Here is a 5,663-nt window from a genome sequence, read left to right on the forward strand (position 1 = left end):
GGGGATTTGCAGGTCCAGGGGTGAGCCTCAGAGGGTCTGTGAGTGTCTGCAGATGCTCATCTTCATCAGAATGAAGACTGGTGGAACGCTGTGGGCCAGAGACTGGTCTGAGCCCTTCACTCGCATTAGCTCAGTTAATTCTCACACGGCCGGGTGAGGTAAGGACCGTGCCACCCATCTTATAGGTGAGAAGACTGAGGATGGAGAAGTACAGAATGGCCTGGAGGCACATAGTAAATTGTCCGGCCAAGACTCAGATCTGGACACTCTAGCTGTTTCTCAGTGTCTAATTCTGTGGATGTATTTATGTATATATATGCACATATGTGTGTTTATATGTGTACACATAAAATATATGTTACGTGTGTATGCGTTCTTTTTCTGAGGATGGGGTTCATAAATTTCATCTTATTCTCAAAGAGATACATAAAATCACTACCTTAGAATAAGAAAGTATTTATGTCTAGTCAGGCAGATTTTAATTATTACATATATATTTATACACACACTAGTTTCTTATAAAGTATTTTCGGTCGTGGTAATATATATTAACTTACTTTAGTAATGTCCAATTAGGAATGATTTTCTTGCAAACATGAAAGAGTATTAAGTAGAAAGTAGAATGTTAAAATTAACGATTCCTAACACTTTCTATAGCATATACTTAGAAATATGTTTCCGTCATCTTCTTGAATACTGTACCCATACTTTAAAGGTGCACACACCTTTAAATCCTGTACCACTCCCTATTCTAGGGCAAACTAGGATTATCAAAGTTTTCATTTCACTAAGAGCACAGGCATGGTGAGATTCTCGACTATGGCCCAACATTATCAGCCACAGTACGATTGGGAGGGTCATAGAACTGTTCTCAGAATGAGTGTGCCATCAAGAGTTTTCTACGCTTTGTATCTGGCCAGTCGTGTCCCCTTAAAACCAAGTCTCAGCTCCTCCCTGCCAATTGCTCAGGTCAGTGTCTTTCTTTGACTAAGGCAGAAATGTTTTTAACAAGAGATTTGAAACACAGGTCCTGACTTACAACACGACTGCTTCAAAATCTGGCAGGAAATCTGTGGCCGTAGTGTTCCAGAGCTACAGGTGTAGGTCAACTGTATGGTCAATCCACTTTACCATATTCTGAACAAGACCATTCTTCAGCCTTTAAAAAAAAGAAGAAAAGAAACAGCCTTTTTATGAGGTTATCAAAATTGTCCAGAGGTATTTCTGTTACTGTTTATGCTAAATCCTTTCTGGTACTGTTTAAATCAGTCCTTTTAGTTGAGTTTATTAATGCAAGCTGCACTGTGTTTTCTGCTGCTTTGTTGAATAGGGAGGTATTAAAATGAGAGAGAGATTATGTCCAGTTATAAGCTAAGAAGACAGCTAAGGGGTAAGGGACTTTTATTTAACAGGATAGAGATTGATACCTTGGGAAAGCTGCTTATCAGTGTATTCTGAGTACAAGAGATAATAATTAGTGTTTCCTCATGGGAACATTCCAGATGACAGTGCATTTATAGTCTAATTGAAAGCTGGTGTTTAAAATAAGTTATTCTTTGCTTTAAAGATTATCTTTTAATCTTACTAAAAATAATTTAAATTAATTGAGCACTTTTTCCTCTACTGCTGCATTTCTGAATTAAGTGATGCTATTTAGCAAACAGTCTGCATTTTCAAGTCTTTAAATTGCCAGTGGTCTAGCCACTTTTCTTCCCAAAAGTCCATTAAAAAAAAAACAAAAAAAACAAGGCTGTGCAACTAAGAAAGTTTTGGAGTTCTCGTGTGTGTGTATTTAGATAAAACAAATTCCTATTTGGGGGGTATTTTAAGCCTAAGAAGAGAGGGATTTGCTTGATCTCTACCCTATGAAGATTCAAAAGAACAGAGCAAACTAAAATTGATCTTTGTCTGTTCTGTTCTTCACATATGTAAATGCTTGAAAAAAAGATCCATTTGGCCCTTGATTTTTTAAATTAATTTATTTCTTTTGCTTTTATCATTTCAGATAATTGGGGGGAAAGCCGAACAAGAGTCATCAGATAAACTAGAGACCTCTAATCTGGTGCTTTCTAGCATTGGAAGTACCCAAACTAATGGATCTTCTATTCCTGCTGAAGATAAAACCTTTGAGCCACTTGATGGCACACAGGTGACATCTTATAATGATACTGTCACACAGTCCACATTCGCCAGGACTTACGATGGGATCAGCAATCCGTCAATGATTTTTCAAAAGTCTGTGTACAGCACCCTTGAAAGCAAAGTTGATGTTTTTCATGCAAAAATGCAAACAAAAACAGGTGCTTTGCAGGGCTTTATCCAGCATAGCAGCCTTATAATCAAAGAATGTCAGTCATCCTTGGAAGGGGAGGATGATACGGAGTATGTAGTGATTAATCTGGAACGAGTTACATTCAGTTTTGAAAAAAATGCCTATGCACCGATACAGACAGAAGTTGTAAACAGAGCTGATAAACCTACACCCTTTAATGTGGAGTTGATTAAACAAGTATCACCTGCTACAAGCCTTAGACATCCTGTGTCCGCATTTGAAAAGACACAGGGTCTTAGGGACGTTCCCTCTCTGGCAATGTCAGGACAACAAGGCGCTAAGTACCTTTGTGCCTTCTCAGTGAGTAGAGAGATACTTGCTAAAGAAATGTGTTCGTTACAGAAAGGGCAGGCTGTTGCAGGCTCACCATCGCCGTCTGATAATTGCCTTGTAACAGAGGCATTATCACTAGTTAAAAGTTCTAGTTATTTGTTACCCAGAGAAGAAATGAAGCTCTCTCAAGAATGTTTTCTGTCGAGCCAGAGTCTCTTCAGCATCTCTTCGGAAGACACTGTAGAGTCGTCCCAGCTTGAAGAAGTAGTCTCATCGTCAGCTTCTGATCCCTTGGAAGAAAAAGATTCACTTGACTGCATCCCATCAGTGAGGAATGCTTCGGATGGCTCTTCAGAACTAAAGAATGACAAGAGTGGTCTAAACAGTGAACACATGAGTTTTGAAACATTTAATTCTGCATTTACCAAACAAACCAGCCTATCTGTGAATAGAGAGGAAGTCAGCCTCGAGTTATCAGAGGAGGATTCTGACCTTGACCTCACTCTCACCATATCACCGCCCACGAGTCCCTGGGAAGAAGCATCCGCTGGTGAAATGGAGCAGCAGCAGGAGGCCCCGTTACCCTGCTTAGAGCTTCAGGAGACAGCGGAAGAAATAATTGAGCCTGAAGAGGTGCCTGATGTGAACTCTGCTGATCACACGTCAATGAAACCACGAGAAAGTGAGAGAAAAGGTGATAACTTACAGACAGTGGCTTTCATACTTTCGAAAGAAACCTGTGCCCTTGAGGTTGCAGAGGAAGTTCAAGTTGGTTCAGACTTCTCCTTCAGTTGTTTTTTTTTGTTTGTTTGTTTTTTGTTTGTTTTTGTTTTTGTTTTTGTTTTTTCCCTCCTTCAGTTCTTTAATTAAAGAAGTGTCACCAGCTTCTAGTCCTGACTGCCAGGTACCAGGTGAAGAAGCACAGCCAGCTTGGGCTGTATTTCCAAGTAGTTTTAAACTCTGTGATGCACACTATGAGAAAACTGACAGATCCTCCCAGGTTGAAACAGTAGATTTGGCCATAACAGAAAAAGAAAATTCTTTTGTTGGTCCCACCCATCCAGTGGGACAAGATAACTTAACTCAGATATAGAAGGAAAAATACCAAAATTTAATAACGATGATATTTTGTGGGATTTTAATTTTATTCTTTATGTTTTCCCTGTATTTTCTACAGTCGGAATGACTACTTTTACAGGCAGAAAAAAATAATAATGATTAGTTTTGTTTTTTTTTTAAATCAAAGTAAGAAATCAGCCAGGTTATTACAATTCATTGTCCAACTTCTTACCTCGCCTCAGCCATGTAAAACGGGGGTTGACCGAGACTTGGAAGAACCACCCAGACTGGCAGTGGCAGCATGGTTGTGTGAATGAAATGCAATGACTTTTCTCCGGTAACTTGCAGAGTAGACCTAATAAAAGCATCTTGAATAAGGTCATTACCCCTTCAAAGGAGGAGGAAGGCTGTGTCATAGCCTGACATGCCTATTTCTAGTACTCGCCTTTGTGTGAGAACAGCATGACTGGATTATCAGCAAAAGAATCTTAGGAAAAGGCCCTGCCAATAAGGAGTCAAAGTCATGTGAAAGGGCCAGAGGAAGAAAGACCAAGGACTCAGTGTGGGAGGGACTTCCCAGACATACTGTACAACAGACAGAAAATAGGCACCTTCCTCACCGTCATGAGGAGTAATTCACATCCTGTGACATTGCTTTCTGTCCTTGATTATCTCAAATACAAGAAAATATTATCAATCAGCCTTTCTGAAAAGTACCAATACCAATGATCCACATTTCCTTTTCCTTCATTTGTCTGTTAACAGTGTTGATGTAAACCTTCCTGAAATAGAAGCCAGCACATTTCTTAAAATATGTTTTTGATGAGTGGTGCTCCCCACTTTCCCTTTCCTATTATTTCCCATGCCTCTCACAAGAAAAAGAAAAGAATTCAAAATTTTTTCCCCAATTGATCATGCTTTGGTTAGCGGGGGAGTTTTAAAGCTACCTTTCCCAATTTGGGTTATTTCCATAACAAACAAAAAGAACTATATTGCCAGTATTACTAAGAACATGCATAAAAGGATGCTTAATCCGTTTCGATAAGCTATTCACAGGCATAAAGAAACATTCAGAGAGGTTAGTCATTGTCATGAGAAGCTCAGGAAAACTATCACTTTCAAATGCAGTATTTAGGACACACTCCCGTGCATTGAGTCATCCCTCCAGCATTTGCGGAGCTGCCACTGACTAAGCAGAGGGGGTTGGCCGAAGGAGCTAGCCTTGTGTGACATGCCAGCCCAGGCCGGCCGATGAAAAGCATGTAGAAGGACATCGTGGAAAATTCCTAGGTCCTGAAATCCCAGCGCCAAGTAAGGGGAAGTTGCAGAGGTTGCAGTGCGGGTGCACAAGAAGGAAGGCTACAGAAGTACAGCACAGAAAGACTTCCAGGGCCCACGCTGCCAAAATGAGGCCTGGAGAACATTGATTTGCAGAGCAGCAGGACCGATGCCTTTCGAGATAGGGTACAGTGTTTCTGGATGCTGATGGAGCCTCTTGAAAGGTAGATCAATTTCTGGGGTCCCTTTTAGGGAGACTCTCACCCCGGGCAGGCTGCTGACCATCACCGCTGACCTGAGCACAGCTATATACAGAAGGATGACACCAGGAAGCCTAGGTCTGTGCCTTTGGAAAGAAAAGCATCACACTCAGAGAGTCTGGGGAGCTTTTATTGATATTAAGCAACAGATTCACAGGTGTCAATATAATATAGAAGCCAAACTTCATTTAAAGTCTATAACTGTAGGAAAGCTTATATATGACTTCCAGATCCTCACAAATCCATTTGTTTCAGAAAAGATTCTAAAGAAGAAGTCTGGAAAATCCTTAATTAAATTTTGGGATTTAGATGATGATGGGATACAGAATAAAGGAGGTCTCACAGATCTTTGGGGTTGATCGGAGGAAGGCCACATGGAGGAAGTGACTTAGGAATTTTCTTGTGAAAGTTTTGTTTATTTAGGGGCGCTGCTGGTTTGGCATAAATGGGACTTTCTCAAG

Source organism: Delphinapterus leucas, chromosome 2 (assembly GCF_059928025.1).
Source record: "Delphinapterus leucas isolate spDelLeu-1000000601 "Yukka" chromosome 2, BTC_Dleu_Yukka2, whole genome shotgun sequence".
Lineage (NCBI taxonomy): Eukaryota > Metazoa > Chordata > Mammalia > Artiodactyla > Monodontidae > Delphinapterus > Delphinapterus leucas.